This window comes from Malaclemys terrapin, chromosome 11, assembly GCF_027887155.1.
Source record: "Malaclemys terrapin pileata isolate rMalTer1 chromosome 11, rMalTer1.hap1, whole genome shotgun sequence".
Classification (NCBI taxonomy): Eukaryota; Metazoa; Chordata; order Testudines; family Emydidae; genus Malaclemys; species Malaclemys terrapin.
This window is the reverse complement of record NC_071515.1, coordinates 42011261-42031824: the sequence shown is the minus strand read 5'-3', so window position 1 is coordinate 42031824 and position 20564 is coordinate 42011261. Positions and strand designations below refer to the sequence as shown.

At 39.9% G+C, this 20564-nt stretch overlaps 1 protein-coding gene across 1 annotated transcript in view; it reads left to right on the top strand.

The window, feature by feature from the left end:
• MYO3B (myosin IIIB) overlaps nt 1-20564 on the top strand; it is a 328398-nt gene that overhangs the window by 14701 nt on the left and 293133 nt on the right. The gene's annotated exons all lie outside the window — the stretch shown is intronic.

The following is a 20564-nucleotide window of genomic DNA, read 5'->3' as shown; positions in this document are numbered from 1 at the left end:
ACCAGCCAAAGTTGATCACTTTGGCACCGCTGTATCTATTGAATGTGTAAGCAGAGCAGGAGTAAACTGTATTTACATAAACACACCCAAGTCTCTCCCCCTCCCAGCTAGATGTCATGGAAGCATTCATTCAGACCCTGCATACATCACCATTGATGACATTGAAATGCCAATAGTGATCCTGGGAGACCCAACCTACCCCTTGTGCTCATGGCTCATGAAGCCAAACACTGGCCACCTGAACAGCAGCAAGGAACTGTTCAACAATAGATTGAGCAGGTGCAGAATGGTGGTTGAATGCACCTTTGGCCTTTTAAAGGGTCACTGGTGCAGTTTAGGTTAGACCTCAGTGAAAGCAATATCCCCCTGGTTATAGGGTGAGAAGTTTTCCATAGGGGTGGGGTGTGGAGGCAGATAGGCTGTCTGCTAATTTTGAGCAGCCACATAACAGGGCTATAAGAAGAGCTCAGCATGGAACACTGCATCTCAGGGAGGCTTTAAAAACCCATTTTAGTAATGACCCACAGTACTGTGTGCTGCTTCTTGAGTTGTGCCTTCCCATACTGTGAACTTGCTGTGCCTGCTGGGTTTGTATCTCTAGCAAATCCCTTCCATTGCCTCAGTTTCCCTGTACCTCCCCTCTGCCTCCCTTTCTCCAATGTGTGAAGTAATAAAGATTATTTCATTCTGAGGACATGGACTTATGGACTTTTATTGCACAAATGTATTGGAAGTGAAAGATCAGAAAAAGAATGAAACCTTGGACAGTCAGTGGAATAAAATAAGGAGGGGAAAAACACAGCTATCTTGTCTTTTAAATACAGTGGCCTTGCCTGTCAAAGATCATCATATGTGCACCTTTTAGTTGTATGACCCTTCCCCGGTGATGAGTAGAAGGGATATAGTACTTTCCCCCTCGCCTCCTGGTACATTTGGGAGAGGAGGAGGGGGAATACGGAGATGCAGGAATGCCATTCTGAGGGGCTGCAGAGGGAGTCTAGCCTCAAGGTGTTTCTCCTGAAGCTCAACCAGACACCTCAACATGTCTCTTTGTTCCTGAAGAATCCCCAGCATCTCCTGCTGCATGCCACACTCATGCCCTCAGGGCCAGCCTTTGGGAAAATGGTGCCCTGGGAGAACTTGTATTTTGGTGCCGTCCTCCCCTCATCACCGCTGGCCTCCACGTGCTTCCTGGGCTTCTCACCCCTCCCCCATCACCTCTGGGCCCTGCTGCCTCCCCCAGTGTTTAATTTGTATTGAAAGAGTTGCCAGAGCTGAACTCTGGCACAAATTAAGCACTAGCTGGGTGGCCTGATACTGGAGGGTGCTGGCCGGGCACCCAGCTCTGAAGGCAATACCCCACTGCCAACAGCAGTGCAGAAGCAAGGGTGGCATGGGGTATATGGTGTATTGCCACCCTTCTGCGCTGCGGCTGTGGCTTGTGATGCCTGTGCTCAGCATGTGCCTCAAGGCGGGCTTCGCACTGTCACAGGGGCTACATCTAGTCAGAGTCCACGGCCCTCCTGCAGCCCTCTGGCCACTCCTGGCTCACTGGGGCACCATTTCACATATTGGGGGGTGGTAGGAAACTTAACCGTGATTCCAGGGACTACTTAGGCACCTGAAAACTCTAGAGTTTTTTGCAGATAATAATTTAGGAATTAGCTGACAGGAGCACTGTATCTAATTGTTACGTAAAGAAAAAAAAATATATACAAACTCCTATTAAAGCCACGTTTAAAGTTCATATGTAAATTTAGAACAATCAAGAGATAATACAGCAAGATATACGCAATCCCAAGCCTTGAGGTATCAGTTCTGGAGCTTTAATGCCAGAAACACATGTTTGATACTTTGTACACTATCTTTAGGAGAGAGAAATAAAATCTGCTTATTTTCTCTGACAGACACACTGTGTGTTATTGCCATTATCTACTCTATTTTAGTCAATTGTTTTTCACTCCACTAAAAACATACTTAATTTTAACATATGCGATTAAGGTTTTTTTCTCTTTCATTAAATTATTTTGGCATTTATGTTTACCGATCACAATCCTGTACATGACTCACTAACACTTGACTCCATCATTGCTATTGATATCATAGTTGGAACTTAATTTATTTGCTTGCAAATTTTAAGTTATTTTACAGCTATAACTAAAAATACAATTTGAAAATAAGTGACCTTCATCTGCGCAGTGTCTAAAGTTATATGTTTAGCTAATGTTTTTTAAACTGGTACTGCTAAGGTTAGTACAAGCTAAAGTTACATTCTAGAAGGATACTATTATTTGATTGTACCACTTTAAATAATGAATGACAAAGCACAATAGGATAATAAAAGTAATAATGATAATTACTCCAGTCAGGACAGATTATGCACTTTAGAACTCACTACTCAAATAATTAAATTTAAGCATAAGGGAGAAATAAAATTATGAAATGCACAGACCAGTCAAAAAACTAAAATAACAGTACTCTAATCCTTAACAACTTTGAAAGAATAAAATTACAGAGAATATACATGCATTGCAGGAAGTACCAAAAAGTAATGACAACAATAATATGTGTGTGTGTTTGTGTGTGCTGGGAGAGTATGTGAGCGACAGAGTGTATGTTGGGAGAGAGTGTGTATATGAGAGAGACTGTGTGTTGGGGGAGTGTGCAAGAGACTCTGTGTGTGTGTGTGTGTGTGTGTGTGTGTGTGTGTGTGTGTGTGAGCTGAGTAAGTGTGTGAGAGACAATGCACTGTCCCTCTAAGCAGAGTGGCACTCAACAGTCTGAAGGCTTGTGCAGTCACCAGCAGCTCTGTCCCACTCCTGAGCCCTGTCCCAACCCCAGCTCAGCAGAGATACATGGGGGCAGAGGGAGGGGGGCACCCTGACATCAGCACCCCCCAGAGCAGCGGGCCAGGGGGCAGTGGGCCAGGGGTGGCTCCAAGGCAGGGGGCAGGAGCAGCTGTGGCTGCAGACGGCAGCAGAGCAGTGGGTACAGATCCACCCCTGCTCCAGAGGTGCCCTGGTTAGAACGGCACTCCGGGCCTTTGCCTCGTTCACCCGTACCAAAGACCAGCTCTTAAACCCACTGGAGACCTCACATTTCTCTGGGGTCCTAAATGATGCGATGACCCTCTAATCCCATCCCCACGCTATTCTCACTTCACTTTCCCCCAGTGGTACTATTTATGCTCTCCATGGGGTACTCCAGGAAACTCTCCTGTTACCAGCCTTGCAGGCCCCTTCTATACCTCTTAGGCATCTACCAGGCCCCTATGGATAAACCTCCCGCTCTATACCAGTCTCCTCCCACCATACAGAGACCCACTCCTATTCTTTCCTAGGCTTTCTTGGCAGAGAGAACTCTCTGTGTTCTGAGGGGAAGGCCGCTTCCTATAGCCTTGGAACTCCTTTCCAGCATTCCTAGCTGTGCCGCCAACTCCTATCAGCCCTACGAACAAGTCCCAGAATTCCCATGTTCTGGACTGAACCATGACTCTGGCTATGTTGGACTTGTAGCCTATCTTTCAGAGCCAGTTACAGTCCCCATATTTATCTCTTAATAATTAAAATCAACTTTCTAGGCACATATAGCCTCTTCCACCACAGTGGTACGAATGTCTTACGATAATACTTAATGTATCCTCATGAGACCTTTGTGAAGTAGAGATTATTATCCTAGTTTTTACAAACTGGTAACAGGGGCAAACAGAAATTCTGAGGTGCCCTAGGTCAGACACAATGTTCTTCACAAAGCTGGTAATTCAATATAATTGTAAATGGGGAATCGTCATTGAGTGGGTTTGCTTCAAGTGGAGTCTGACAAGGATTGGTTCTTGGCCCCATGCTATTTAACATTTTTATCTATGACCTGGAATAAAACATAAAATCATCACTGATATAATTTGCAGATGACACAAAAATCGGAGAAGTGGTAAATAAGAAGAGGACAGGTCACTGATTCAGAGTGATCCACATTGCTTGGTAAACTGGGTGCAAGGAAACAATATGCATTTTAGTAGAGCTAAATGTAAATGTATACATCTAGGAACAAAGACTGTAGGCCATACTTACAGGATGGGGGACTCTATCATAGGAAGCAATGATTCTGAAAAAGATTTGGGGGTCGTGGTGGACAATCAGTTAGACATGAGCTCCCAGTATGATGTTGTGGCCAAAAGAGCTAACATGATCCTGAGATGCATAAATGGGAATCTTGAGTAGGAGTACAGAGTTTATTTTACTTCTATATTTAGCACTGGTGCAACCACTGCTGGAATACTGTGTCCAGTTCTGGTGCCCAAAATTCAAGAAAGATGTTGATAAATTGGAGAGGGTTCAGAAAAGGGCCACGAGAATGATTAAATATTAGTAAACATGCCTTGTAGTGATATACTCAAAGAACTCAATCTATTTAGCTTAACAAAGAGAAGATTAAAGGAGTGACTTGATTACAGTCTACAAGTATCTACATGGGGAACAACATTTAATAATGGGTCTTCAAACTAGCAGAGAAAGCTATAAAATGATGCAATGACTGGAAATTGAAGCTAGACAAATTCAGAGCAGAAATAAGGGGTAAATTCTTGAGAGAGAGTAATTAACCATTGTAATAATTTACCAAGTCGGTGGATTTGCCATCAATGACAATTTAAAAATCAAGATTGGATGTTTTTCTGAAAGATAAGATCTCGGAATTATTTTGGAGAAGTTCTATGGCCTGTCCTGTACAGATTGTCAGATTAGATGATCACAATGGTCCCTTCTGAGTTTTCAATCCATGAATCTTTGAAAAACTCAGACCCAGACCTATGCCTTAAGCACAAGACTATCCTTCCTCTCTACTCTCTGTGGTTTCTTTGACCCATATGGTAGATGGCTCCTCTGACATAAAATATTGGCCAGAATGTTAGTTCAGCATGTCCCTAAGATAGCTTCACATTTTTAGAACTAGCTCACTTATCGTTAGTGAACTAAGTGGCCATATAAATGTTTTAGACTATCTCAGATGTCTGATTACAACAGAATATAAATAATTCATTATAGAAAATTACCTTGGTGGCGTTGATACGACAGGAACACAAATTGGATACAGCAATTGCAAAAGAACAGTACAGTACATTAAACGAGGATTTTAGGTATTTTGCTGAAGTACCTTGGACTGAGCTTCTTAGGTAAACTTTGCTGAGACTTCTTTTTTTTAAAAGATACCTTTCTAGTGAGAATGTTTTTGTTGTAAACTATGTAATATAAAATTTCTAGTTTATAGAAATGTAATGATAAGAGAAATTCAAAGTCCTTCCATGTAAATGTGTGAGTGTGTATACTGGAAATATATTGGTGGTAGTATAGCATGTTTTATGCTGGAAGTATTATATCTGTGATCTGTAAACAGGAGGTACCTTTCAACAGACCTGGGAGGCAAGCAGGTAGTAGTATTTCCATTTTATAGATGAGGAAACTGAAGTACATAGAGATTTCAGTTTCTGCAATACTGATGGTAGGAAGTAGGGCTGCCCAGAGGATTCAGGGGGGCTGGGGCAAGGCAATTTCGGGGGCTCCTTCCATAAAAAAAAAAAGTTGCAATACTATAGAATACTATATTCTCATGGGGGCCCATGCAGGGCCCAGGGTCTGGGGCAAATTGCCCCACTTGCCCCCCCCGAGGGGCCCTGTTAGGAAGTTGGTGATAGTCAGGAACAGAACCCACCAACTCCTGCCTCCCACAATCATGCTTTTAAATGCATCCTTTTGGTGTTATCTGTCTAATGAGGCCTTCCCAAAGTTAGGCCAAAAAAAACCCCTTATACCATACTGTATTCTCTCTCCCCCACCGCCTTTTTAGCAGAAATCTGGGCTCTAAAATTATATGCAGCCAATACTTTTATTGAGAAAAATGATTCGATTGTTAAACAGTGTGTGCTAGAATACAACACAGTGCATTGTATTATCTACAGATTGTGTCTTTGAAATATTAAATTACATCACAATATTTTAATCAATTTCTCATTCTGAAAGTCCATTTTTATTGAATATGGAGTTGTATGTGAAAATCAATATGTAAAGAAAAGTGTAAGGCACTAAGAGAAAATGGAATGATGGGTGATTCACTATAATGATTGAGCTATGCAAAGTCAAAGTTTTTCAGAAGAGCTTTAAAAACGTGAACTGGAAAAATACATCAAAATACACTGGTATGAGAGGGTCTTTCCTTGTCTATTATGTTTTTGAACTGGATTTACTTTGTTATGCAGTGTGCTCCATTTCACCATCTTGGCTTGAATGCACTAATTACCTGACCCCTCTTCCACAGCACCTGCAGTAGCCCAAGAGTTAATCTAGAGTAAGGAGGGTTGATTTGTTTATTTTCTATTAACTTGTTGTTTGAAGATTCCACTCATGAAGGATTTTTTGTTATTAACCTGTTCTCTGCCCCAGGCCCCAATCCTGGAAGATGCTAAACTGCCACAAATCCCCTGAAGTTAATAGGAATTGAAGTTGATTAGTGCCTCTCAGAGGTGAAATACCTGGCACTATCAGCCCCCAAGTTTTCCTTCTCTGCTTTTATTGTGAGGACATGTGTGTGTGTACAAGAGCATGTGTTGTTTTTCCATCTCTCTCTCTAGGTTTTTACACAGCATCTGTCACTGGGGTAGATGAGTGCTTTTTGGTAATTTGCTTTTGTAGTAGTGGAGACTGAGTCCATGTGTAAATGTGTAATCACCTTCCTCATACATTGTACAGTGAGCAATGTTATTTCACAATGGCAATATATCAAATGCATAGTAAATTTGCACGCCTAAATCCCTCTTTGAAGATGTCCCTTAGCCAGACTTCTTACAGGGTGAATATCCAAGAGAATATACTCTACTACAGTCATGTTGCTTGCTATACAGGTCGGGATATACAAATGTTTAATTCATAAAGATAAGGAATGGGCCCTGACTTATTCCATTATACCATGTAAAGATATTTTCACTTTTCTTTCTGAAGCTAATTGACCATCAAAGTTTTCTAACACATTAATCTTTCTGATGGATATTAACATACAGGAATATCTTGTTTAGGTTCAGTGTGCAAAAAAAAAAAAAAGGTATTCATAGTGTTTTTTCTTGCTGTAGATTAAGGTGTTGTTAATACTTCAACCAGAACAGCTTTGTGTGCATATCCAATACTCATTACTATTTATCTATCTATATAATCTAGCTGTACAATGAAAGCCTTAACTGATTTTCCAGGTCATTGCTGCTATTGGTAATTATCGGACAGTGGCATTCTCCTTGCACCTTATTGCAGCCACTTCCATGGGGGAGGACCCAGAGCAATTTGCTTCTGGACTTGCCTTAGGCTTCATTTCTGAATTCAGTTTAGATGGCTACGGGCCCACATCTGATAGGCAGAATGATACATTTATAATTTATTAATTTTAATTCTTTCAACGTTCTTTTGATAAGTTACTCCATAAAAATAACAGCTAAAGTTTAAAATTAATAGATTTTATCTAGTATGCCTATTATTATTTTTGAAGCCTGTTAGAGAAGAAAAATTATGCAAATTGGTGTCACGCTAGGCTACTGTGCACATGCTGGTAATGCATAATAACTAGCTTACTGATGAAAATACTTCATCTTGAGCAAGACCTATTGTCGGCACTCAGGATTATAGTATGTATCATGGTTAACAGTTTATTATTATTTTTCTTCTGGATAAAGGATAATGTCCAATTTTATTAAAAATTCTCATTAATATAAAACTGCCTTAAAAGTAATATTCAAGCACTCCAGTGATGAAATATGATTGATTACATTATAAAATGAAGGTGTATTGCAAAATGATTGGGAAAATCCCTTCAAAAAATTAAACAGTTGCTGTTCACTCCCTGTGAACGGCTAAGTGGCTTTAATTCTACAGCTCATACTTGTAAAAGACTCAATAAATAGATCAGGCTCAGGACCAATTAGTGTCACATTAATCTTTAGTAATAATGAAGTGAAGCTGCTAGGGATTGAACCGATTTATCTGTACCCTCCATGACAAGCACCTTAAGTTAATGCATGCTGTATTGTCTAGTACAGGACACTGGAACACAATTCAGAATGTGCAGCATTGGCAGATGTGAAGAGCTATTTCTTAGTCCTGAAGAAATCTGATATTTCTTAATGGGAGAAAAATCCAATATAAGATAAGCTGGTTTCAGAAAATAGGTCACTAATGTAAGTTTGCAGTTATTTTCTTTCCAGCTTTCTCCTGCACCTGCCTTAGATTTCTTTTCCCCTTCTGTGCACACAGCATCTCAAGCTTTGTAAGTAGAATGTGGTGAAAGGCTGTTTCTGGTCTAAGGGTCACTGTTCTGTTCATAGCCCTTCATCCCTACATTTACACCACTAGCACATGCATTTTTGTTTGTGCTGTTAAATTGCTGTCAAAGGAGGTGTAGAAAACCTTTTCAGGTATTGATTTTCACACACAGGGAGCATAGTTTGTAGGCTCTTGATTTGCCACCTGCAGTTTAGAACTGAATGGGCTCATGGGATTATAAACTTCATTTTAGCACTGAACTCCCAGCTTGAGGCAAAATTGAAATGTATTAGCTGTTAGAGATTTGCAATTGTTTTAATGTATTTCACTTACAGGAATTTTAGTTAGATGGCTAAGACGAATAATAATTTTGCAGTGGCAATGCCACTGATTAGGAATTTTTTAAAAAAATTGTTAATTTTTACAGACTGACAACTGGATCTTATCTTGGAAAATCTCATCTGCTTAATATTATTTTATGTTAACTATTTTTAATATTTTTAATTTAATATTTATCAATCAAATGTAACTAATCAGTTAAATCATTTTATTACTTTTATCCAATATTGGATATGTTGAATGATCAAAACTCTAGATGTAGCACTGTTAATTTTACTGTAAAATGAACTGCACTATTGTCATTCATTAGCTGTTAAGGGCTCTATCCTAAGTGGTATTGAGCACTGAAAATTCCCATATATTTCAATGCAGGTGCTCATTACCATTGAGGATCGGACCTCCCAAGACAATGTAAGTGTACCTGTTTTTATCTCGTTAGTTATTCATTATTTTTTTGCATTTATTCATTAATTTGAGCCATAGCAAAAGGTTAATATTTGCACCACTGAACACAGATTTCTCTGCTAAACTCTGGGCAAAATTATACATATTCATGAATTTACTCCAAGCAGAAATCTGCAATTTTTGCCCAGAAATTTTGACAATTTAGTTTTTCATTGCAAAATAACAGTTTTCTACCTACAAAATATACCTTCTTTGTAGAAAAAGAAAAAAGAAAAATTGAAGATCAAACTGACATGTTTCCCTTTTTTTTTTTTTTTTGCAAATTTGTGAGAAATGCAATTAGGCTTCAATTTTGGCAGTGGTGAAAATGATTTATTTTTGTACAGCTTTGTTTAATCAAACTGTTTCTAACCTGCCATCATTAATCCAGCACCATTATATTTATGCTGACCCTTCCTGAAAACTCTTTAAGCTCATGGGAGAACATGTACTTTGTAAATGTACTTTGGGTTTCTTTTTATCTGTCTGGCTTTCTTAAATAATTGCTTAAGCATCTTCCTGAGTCCAGATGCATCACTGTCTTGTACACATTCCATTGAGAAGTGCCATTCTGTGATGGATCAAAATCTGTTCTGCTAAACCCATGAAATTTTCACTTCCATAGAAGTGAATGGAACTGAATGGTTATAAATGATGGTTGAATTTGTTCCATAGGATCATATGCTGCCATTGACATGATTGGAAGTTTTTTGCATGGGTCAAGGGTAATATATGGCTCTGAAGGGTGTAGTTTCTCCTGAGGTATGAATGATCACATTAACGTGCACCAAGATGAGATCAGACACCTTGATAGTTGTTTTTTAAAAATTAAAACAGTGTGAAAATCTACTTTAGGATTATTTTGCCTTTTAACTCAGAATTGTGTAGTTTAATGGGATATATAGTTCAAACAAGTAATAGGACCATGCAGGAACATATGGCCATTAAAAACTAGAGATGAGCCAGGGCCAGGGCTCATATCTATCTTTAATCCCTTCCTTCTGTACCAAACCCTAATAGTCATTCCCTCTATTCTTAAATATGCAAACGGTCTGAGAGGAGATGTCTTATCAAACACAAGTTGTGAGGCCTCATTCTGGGAACCCAGAGCAGCCCTCTCTAGGGTTAATATTGCATCTTTTGCCAGTCCCACAAGAGCATAAAAATGACTCACCTAAGGAGCAAGTTGGGATGATTCATAGATTTCAAGGCCAGATGGGACCATTGATGATGATGATTGTAGGCTGCAGAAGGAGGGGTCCCATTGAGGGCTAAGGTCCAAAAATGACACCAGAGGCGGAAGAAGTCTGGAAGCGAATGCCCAGGAAGCAGTGTAAGGCTGATGTTCCTGGTACCTGTGGTGCTGAAGGGCCCAGGCTGACAGTCATGCAGCCATGGAGCAGAGCCAATATAGAGGTGGCCGTAGAGAGCTTGATAGATGACTGGTGAGCAATGGGGGTGAGCCAAAGGAACGAGGTAGTCCAGGAGGAGTAGAAAAGTTGAGGGGAGGGGTTCTTAGTGTCCCAGCTCTAGAGTGGATAGTGGGCTTACACAACACCCCTAGTAGGCCTGAAGGATCCTGCATTTGGAGGATACAATTTAGGTAAACACAAATAAATGATCTTTTCTGTGACCTATTTGTGTGAGTAATAAACAGGCTAGACAATAGTTTTACAATCTAATACCACCAATTATAATACTGTACTTAGCGGGGCTGCTTAGTATTAGAGTACACCAAACCCAGTAGTGTGCCATTTGTACCATTTGGAGGCGAGCATTGTAGGCTCTTCAGCAGCTATACCTTTTAGGCACTAGCCTTGGTGGGTCCCAGTAACCATTCAGACAGAGGGCTAAGGGAAAGGATATTTTACTAGGGCTGGCAGGAAAGGGAAAGGTTGCAAATATCCTAAGTACAGTGCCTTAAACAGTTACCATTCAAACTGAGCAATAACGGTTCTTGTTTGGGCCCCAGGGCAGTCCAGTGGAGAGTCAGGGCTCTTCAGACCTAGTACCTGGGGTTGCCCTCCCCAATTCAGTCTCTACTCAAGCAGTTAGGAGCTTGTGGGTTTTCAGGCCAGGCTCAGTTAGTGTCTCTTATTGGGACCCCTCTGCACTGGCCTCCTGCCCACCCATGGCTGCTCCCCCATAAGTCCTTCACACACCATCGTCTGTTCCACACATTGCTCTGCAGATGGTTCCTGGGGATTCCTCTCTGTCTCCAGTTTCTCTGCATCTCCTGGCTCGCCATGCAGTCGCTGCTTCCCAATAAAGCCTGCCCATTTCCTGGTTCAGGATTCAGCTTACCAGGCCAGGAGGAAAGTGATGTGCAGTGGGGAGAAGGCTGATGGGTGCTGTAGTCCCTTGCTTTGCAGATCCATCACACTACACTGTGAGACAATGTGAATGACACAGCTTCAGGCTTCTCTCATGTATAAAGTGGCACAATGAGGGCTAACTTTCAAAGAATTGGTAACTAATGCAACAAACGATGGTAACAAGCGCAACAAAAACATTTTGTTGGGCTCAGGTCTGGACTGGACACATGCACCATTTTCCAGGATATTTATGAAAAGGTTTCTGGTTTGTCCCCAGGCTTATAGAAGAGTTTTATTCCAACAATATGGAACCTCCTTTTCTGAAGTTACGTTCTTACCAATTCTGTTCTTTCAGAACTATTAGGATTTTGTAAGGCTTTTACTGTTGGGTTAAGGTGTTCAAAAAATTTAAGAGTCACCATAATTATGTTGTAAATGCCCTCTTTGTTTCTGACAAAGCCAATAACAATAAAGTGCAAGTAATGGATAAAGTGCATTGGGAAGTCAGTTTCTTGCAGCTCTTACCAACAAGTCAATTAAAGAGCATCCTCGATGGGATCCAAATTGAGTGTGGTCCAAATCCACTTGGCTATATGAATAGAGGCTGTGATGTGGAACCTTATGTGTTAAAGTATGGAGCAAGAGAAATGGGAAAATCCATCATCCTTAGAGCTTTGACAGGAATATACTGGACCCCCTGAGAGCAGAAACAATCAGTGCTTGTAAAATTGTATCTTTAGCAGACAGTTAAAGCAGATTTTCAAATACTTAGGGATAAGCCACATAGGACTTGCCAAACTTCTGCAAAATGTTGGCTACGGTGTGGCATTTCCAAAGTCTTTTAATTTGAGAGGAACATTTCACCATAGTATTTAGGGGACTTAGCCTATTACTTTGTTGCACTACAGGCATTTTTAACAAATCATATTTTGCTTTTTTTAGTCAGTGGCACATAACTGGAGACAATAAACATGGCTGTTATGTGTCACCGAGCCACAGAGTTTAAGGCCAGAAGGGAACACAGGATCATTTGTCTGATCACCAACACCCCCCCCCCCCCCAGCACCCACACACTAAACCCAACAACTGAAATTAGACCAAAATATCACAGCTCACTGGAGACTAGACTATTCTGGGCCACTGGCAGAGATTAGGAGGGACTAAGGTGCACCAGTGCCTGAGGTCTTGCAATGGCAGGGAAATTATTAAGTGAGATATACCCGGATAATCAGGGCAAGTGATCTGTACCTACATGCTGCAGAGGAAGGCAAAACTCCCCAAGGTCTCTGCCAGTCTGACCCGGGGGAAAATTCCTTCCCAACCCCACATATGGTGAGCAGTTAGACCCTGAACATGTGAGCAAGAACCAGAAAGTCAAGCACCTGAGAGAGAGAGAGAGAGAATGCTCTGTGCCACCTCTGAGCCCTGGCCCCCCCAGTCCAGTGCTCCATCTCCAGCTATGGCCATCCCTTGTGCTTCTGAGGAAAGTTAAAAAATATAGGTATGTTTCCACTGCAGTAAAGAAATGTTAGTTAGTCAATTGCCAGCTGTATTCTCCTAACTCATGCAGTTGGCTGCCACAAATCTTCTTTAAATACTCGACAGCACACGCACACACATACACACTTTCTCTTTCTTTTTCCTGCAGTACTCTATATTTTACCACTGATCTATATATTTTTCATACACCTGAAGAAAATTTTGATGGCGAAAAATATCTATGATAGAAGATTATTTTGTGGGTCTGTTTTAAATGCAACAGTTAGATTCTGAAGGGGAAACTACTAAAACAGAGCTACAGATTAACCAGATAATTTTCTTACCTTATTTCAGTTCTCAGTAGCTGAATGAGTTGGCTGGCATTTGGATTTCATTGACATTATGTCTATTGCCATTCGGTGGACAATTATTGTTTCATTCAGGAATGAGGCTCACTTTCATTCTGTCATTGCTACTAGTACCTCTTGGTTTTGATTTTAAATAGTGTAAATGTTACAATGCATGTCCAAGCTTGTGAGCACAGTTTCTTCAGTAAATCCTTTAAGTAATTTGGACTTTCTTTTGCTATTCCTTTAAATAAATGTTTATAATAGTAGGGCTGCCGATTAATCGCAGTTAACTCATGCGATTAACTCAAAAAAATTAATCACGATTAATAGCAGTTTTAATCGCACTGTTAAACAATAGAATACCAATTGAAATTTATTAAATATTTTGAATGTTTTTCTACATTTTCATATATATTAAAGTGTGTATTATTTTTGATTAAAAATATTTGCACTGAAAAATTATAAACAAAAGATGGCATTTTTCGATTCACCTCATACAACTACTGTAGTACAATCTCTTTGTCGTGAAAGTGCAATTTACAAATGTAGATTTTTGTTGTTACATAACTGCACTCAAAAACAAAACAATGTACAACTTCAGAGCCTAAAAGTCCACTCAGTCCTTCTTCTTGTTCAGCCAATTGCTAAGACAAACAAGTTTATTTACATTTACAGGTGATAATGCTGCCCTTTTCTTATTTACATCACCAGAAAGTGAGAACAGACATTTGCATGCCATTTTTGTAGCCAGCATTGCAAGGTATTTATGTGCCAGATATGCTAAACATTCGTATACCCCTTCATGCTTCAGCCACCATTCCAGAGGACATGCTTCCATGCTGATGATGCTCGTTAAAAAAATGTGTTAATTAAATTTGTGACTGAACTCCTTGTGGAATTGCATGTCCCCTGCTCTGTTTTACCCGCAGTCTGCCTATATTTCATGTTATAGTGGTCTCTGGTGATGACCCAGCACATATTCATTTTAAGAACACTTTCACTGCAGATTTGACAAAACACAAAGGTACCAAGGTGAGATTTCCAATGATAGCTACAGCACTCGACCCAAGGTTTAAGAATCTGAAGAGCATGCTTTCAGAAGTCTTAAAAGAGCAACACTCCAATGCGGAAATTACAGAACCCAAACCACCAAAAAAGAAATTTAACCTTCTGCTGAACATGTGTCGGTCCGCACTGCTTTGGATTGTTATCGAGTAGAACCCATCATCAGCATGTACGCATGTCCCCTGGAATGGTGGTTGAAGCATGAAGGGACATATGAATCTTTAGCGCATCTGGCAGGTAAATATCTTGCAATGCCGGCTACAACAGTGTCATGAGAACGCCTGATCTCACTTTCAGGTGACACTGTAAACAAGAAGCGGGCAGCATTATCTCCTGCAAATGTAAACAGACTTGTTTGTCTGAGCGATTGGCTGAACAAGAAGTAGGACTGAGTGGACTCCGTTTTATAAAGAGATTTCACTACAGTACTTGTATTAGATGAATTGAAAAATACTATTTCTTTTGTTTTATTACAGTGCCTATACTTGTAATAAAAAATAAAGTGAGCACTATACACTTTGTATTCTGTGCTGTAATTGAAATCAATATATTTGAAAATGTAGAAACCATCCAAAAATATTTAAATAAATGGTATTCTATTATTGCTTAACAGTGCGATTAATCGTGATTAATTTTTTTAATTGCATGATTAATCACGATTAATTTTTTTAATCGCTTGACAGCCCTATCTAATAGTATTGGTGTGAATGAAGCACCATAAGCGAGAGGAATATGTAATTTTCCACACATTTCTCTGTCAGTGCATCTCAGTCGAGATATTCATCAGTTCTGCTTAGCTGGTCCTGAGGATTTATCTTTACTACAAACCAAAAATGGTGCCAAATGTATGCTTACTTTGTGATGTGGACTAAATCTACATTAGGAGAAATATTAGAAGAAAACCATCCAAATAGTTCACTTATGACTTAGTTTAGGACTGAAACCTCAGCCCTGCAAGTGAGTGGTAGACATGGGCTCAAGAGATGGAATTCAGAACTAGATTTTCCCCAGAATTCAGTTCTATCCAGAGCTTGGTTTGATTCAGCACAATTCAAATATAGGGGTCAGCCATGAAGTTTGGAGCGAGATTCAATTTTCCCAGGGTTTGTCATTGTTCAGGTCCAGGGTTTTGGTCTGGGCTCAGTCACAGTGTTGCTATGTCTCACAATTTTATCATGGGTCTTGCTGCTTTGGTCTATTTGAGCTACACATAATGACCTGAGAAGCTGCATCTATCATGGGATTTTCTGGCCCTTAACAGAACTGAGCAGGAGGCATATTCAGGTTCAGAAAAGATTGAAAGAAGGAAGCTACTGTTCAAGGTCTTTCTTTTGGTGCTGTAATCTGCAAACAGCTCATCTTGACCTATCTGCTGACCACCCGAAAGTGTGCCTGTTACTGGATTTACCTCTTGAAGGTGACAATGCCCTCTTCATAAGTAAGAAGGGTACAAAGGGAAGAGAAATGGCAAGGGACCCCATGGGCTAATGCAAGGAGGGCTGGGAACTACATGTACCTTGTTCATTTAGTAGTTTCTATACTCAAGTGATGTTTGCCCTGTAAACTGCAATTAAGACTAATGATTTTTTATCATCCCTGGTCCCTCTCAGTCTGTCTTGCTTGTACCTCACTCCACTGGCTCATAATGCTATTCAGAAGTGGACCTGCCCTATTTATTTCCTTCCCTGCCTAACTTTCTTACACCTCAATGTGAGTTTCACAGAGGTCAGGGCCTTTTTTCTCCATCTCCCTTTATGACTGATCCTCAGCCTCCAGAGAAATCTCTGCACAAAACTCTGTGATCTCCTTGTCAGTGACAAAATGAGAATAGTTACAGATTAGTGCTTTGATGGGTTCTTTTGAACATTTAATTTCCAGATATTGACATTCTCTTTGTTTTGCCCCATTCAGCAAGAGAGGCCAGAAGGAGTCAGACTAGCAGAAGGAGCTTTTCTGACTATCGATTTTCCTGTGCCTTTCAAGGGTTCATTAGTTCCACTAACAACAACTGCTTGTTTAGTGGCTGGCTGGGTAAGAACATCAGGAAGAGACAGAACGCAGGCTGATGTAGCAATAGCTGAGTGTGTTGACTTTTTCTGAATAGGCCTGAGTGGGGCCTTAATACTAGGGCCCACTCAGTTGCAACAAAAACGAAATTGAATTCACTGCAAAGGCTGAATATTTGATTTTGAAAGTGATATTTTTGATGGTTCTACTGTTTAAATAGGCGCTAAATGGTTATGCAGCCAACTACTTCACAAGAGCAGCTTTAACCTACTCTAGTACAAGTGGTGATAGAAGCAGAGCCAGAATGCTATGCAAACACTAACAACATGCAGAGTTGTGCATATGGAACAATAACAATATTTTCTATTTCATTGTGTAAGTGTATGTACTGGAATTGCTGTTGTGCCCGCTACCAGCTAGAAGTGGAGTCCAAAAACGTTTAGTACTGTACATCATGACTTTCATAAGCACTAGGCTGGAGCTGAACCTTGTACTAATTTCAGGGCTATGGCAAACCTGTCCAGATGGCTCATTTTACGCGGGATGAGATAATGACTGTCTATTGAAAAGCAATGGACAAGCCTCTGTTGCTATATATCATATTTGCAATTTCAGTGAGGCAACAGTAAAAATAACACAATCAAGCAATTGTTGACTCTGTTATCCTTGTTTGTTGGTCTCTCGTATCATGTCCTCTCACCTTCTGTATGAGGCATGGGAATCTATGATACATTAAACAGGACAAGGAGGGATCCTTATTCTGCTTTGAAAACAGGAACAGTTTGCAAAATCCAAGTATAATTTCTTTTTTTAATTTTTTACATCTCAATATCAGATTTGTGAATAACGATACTACAATGATGACACTCACAACTGATTTTTGAGTCATCATGCTTGATATTTCAGATAGCTACTTTTTGTGCATTTGGAAGTTAGATGCTATTGAACACTGGATTATTGGATACTCGTTTTGATTCTGATTTATTTTTTGGCTGAATATCAATATGAATACATCAATATAGGCAAAGATTTGAATTTTCTGCTCTATTTGGAACATGCTTTTTATATAATCTTCTATATTTGATAGTGCATTTTTAGAGAATGAAAGATGATGGTTTGCAAACAGATCCACTAATTTGGGAGCACTGTTGTGGGGGAAAAACAAGTTGCATAGTAAGAGCACCCATTGCCTTTATGTTTTTGGAGATGCGTCAGATTTATCCTGTCTTTCTTCAAAAGAGGAGAGAAAGTAGGTAACCATAAGTGTAATATTTGCTTCCCATATTATGCAGCATTAAGAGATAACATGATCGCTTTCCTCGAAATCCTTTCTGAAAACTGTGGTTAACAGTGAGCATTGAGTTACAGATTGTCCTGATAGTGCCAATGTCATGTCTCCTTTACATCCTCCTTTCTTTTTTTGATAATGAGTTCAACGTCTGCTATTTTTATTTCAGAAATGCTGTTAAGTGATGATGCTACACAATGAAGGATAGTTTTCTGTAAGTGCAGTTAACAAACATCTGTACTTGTATTTGAAAGTTTTTTAGCTGTCATGCCAGATCTGACTAAATTTGTATTGAGAGAGAGAGCGACGAGGTAGGCGAGGTAAATCTCTTTTATTGGACCAACTTCTGTTGGTGGAAGGGACAATCTTTCAAGCTTCACTGAGCTCTTCCTCAGGTCTGGATAAAGTAACCAGAGAGTCTGTGCTAAATACAAGGTGGGACAGATGATTAAGCAGAAGGGTTCCACACCTGCTGTAGGCGGGTGACTAAAATGAAGTGGGAATTAGTGGTTAGCAGGCAGTAGGGTATGTTGTAAATTGTTGTAATGAGCCATAAACCAGTGTCTATGTTTAAGTCCATGGCTTTTAGTGCCCCGCAGAGTTATGAATTTAAGTCCCCAGGCTCGTCTTTTGAAGGTGTTGTGCAGGTTTCCTTTGAGGACGAGGACTGATAGGTGAGATATTGAGTGATCACTTTGTGAAAAGTGTTTGTCCATGAGTGATGTGTTTTTGTCTTTTCATTTTTCTGTGTGAATTCATTTGAGAGCCAGAAAGGACCATTATAACCATCTAGTCTGACCTCCTGTATAACACTGGCCATAGAAATTCCTAAAATAATTCTTAACACATATTTTTTAGAAAAACAAGTTTAATTTCTTGCTGGAGAGAGTGTCTATTTTGGAATAAAGGGAACACTCTCCAGACATGGCCAGGCAGATGTTGCACTCTGTAGACAGTTTCTTCTATCACCCAGGCTATTCACTTTGGCAGATGGACTTTTACTAGGCTTATTTAAATTTTAGGCTATCATCTCCTCTTTAAAAAAAAAATCACAGGCCTGCTGCCCAATTCGACCTTAGTGTAAGTGGGTGCAAGTCCACTAAAATCCATTGAGTTGCACCTGCTTTGTATTTGGTCACTTCTGTGTTTGTGTATAAGGTTAGGTGCAGTACTGTGGGCTGGCTGATGCCATCTGGTCATTTCTGAAATACCCCTACTGCACAGTCACAAATAGCCTCTGTGTAAAGCTGTTCCACTCCCAGTAGTGTTAATTGCCAAATCTTTATTTTTCTACATCTGGTGTAGACTGCTTTTTGCTTGCCAATTGGGGGTTGTACACTAGAACAGACTTAACTACTGAAAAGTATCCCCCATCTAGTGGATGAACTCACAGAATCCTTATGGTCTGTAGGCAACTGAAACACCCTCTGGTGAGGTCAGTGAAAGTTCTACTACTAAGCTTACCATAGCTTTAAGCCACTCTTTGTATTCCATACGAGGGAGATTTTGGGAGAACAGAAAAGGGAAAAGGGATCATCGAGTTCAGCCTCCTGCACAACTTAGAGACATTGCAACTTAGCATTTGGCTGTTTAGTTTTGTAGGCTTTTCTATTATAAACATTTTAACATTATTATTTAACATTTATTTTGTGCTAGCAATTAAAGGCCTCAACCGGGACTCATTGTTTTGTCATTGTATAAATATATTGTAAATGACAGTCCCTGTCCGAAAGCACTTATCTTCATAAAACTTAGTCATATGGAAAAAGACAAACAAAGGTTCATTGTAATAAAAATAGACCAAAAGGTACATGATTTTGTATAGTCTTGTTTTTATTTTAAATGTTACAGTAATGAAGAACATTTCCAATATTGTCCTTGTCTTTTAAGGATAAAATATTTACAAATTCATGTTCATCACTGTGCTGTACACAATGGCCACTGAATTTCTGTTGACAGACACACCTTTTCTATCCTGATCAGATAATAAATTCACAAAAAAAAGTACATTCAAGAGCTCCCACTTCATTTCATGACCCTTTGTCAGCAATAAGTATCTCCAGTCAGCCCCATGGTTCTTTCAAAGTAAAGAATCCTCTTGCTAGCTTGGGGATGAAAATATTATGTAGGTAACTGTAGTTTACAGGGAAGGGCAAATAAGTCAATGAACATTGTATTTTAGGTAGATTGTGCAACTTGTTTTGCAGGTCAGTCATGTTTGGGTTTATTTGGAATTGGGTTCTAGTTTGAGCCTGAGCACTGCCACTCATGAACGTTCCTCTGCACCCCACAGATGGGTGCACCCCACTTTTTTTCACAAAACTGGGCATTTGTCCCATTTGCTGATGATCAGTTGGCAAGAGCAAATGGGACAAATGCCCAGCAAGTTGGGATGTCGGGGACAGGTCTTAAAAAGGGGACTGTCTCAGCCAAAACGAGACGTGTGGTCACCCTATGCCCTGAACAAATGAGCCAGTAACTAAACTCAAAGCCCCCTTCCTTAAACCTTCAAGCTAATGTAGACTTTCCAACATGACCTGCTTCTCTATTTGTGTCCTTTGTGACTTTGGAGAAAGGACTTGTTCCTTGAACAGTGTCAAGCACATTGCTGGGGCTTCAGAAATGTTAACATGGACTTTTAGAGTCTGATATAAAGAACCAAAGTATTGTAAATAATAAGGTTGGATTTAAGGAGTACAATGGCCATACAATTAAAAAAAATGCATAAACTAAACATGAATTTTAACTTTGTGTTTATAAAACTCACCACACATTTCCAAGGTCACTCTCTCCCTTTATTGAAGACCAGACAGAATGTCCCTGGCTTCAGATGGGAGGCACTATATTACTATGTTTCCAGTCGTAATTTTCCCACATGAATCCTCCTGACGCAACTAGTGAGAATAAGAACATTAGAGGATGCTATTTACACAATAAAAATATGGACCAAATTCAGCCTGAAGTAAGTGAGCACAATTCTGCT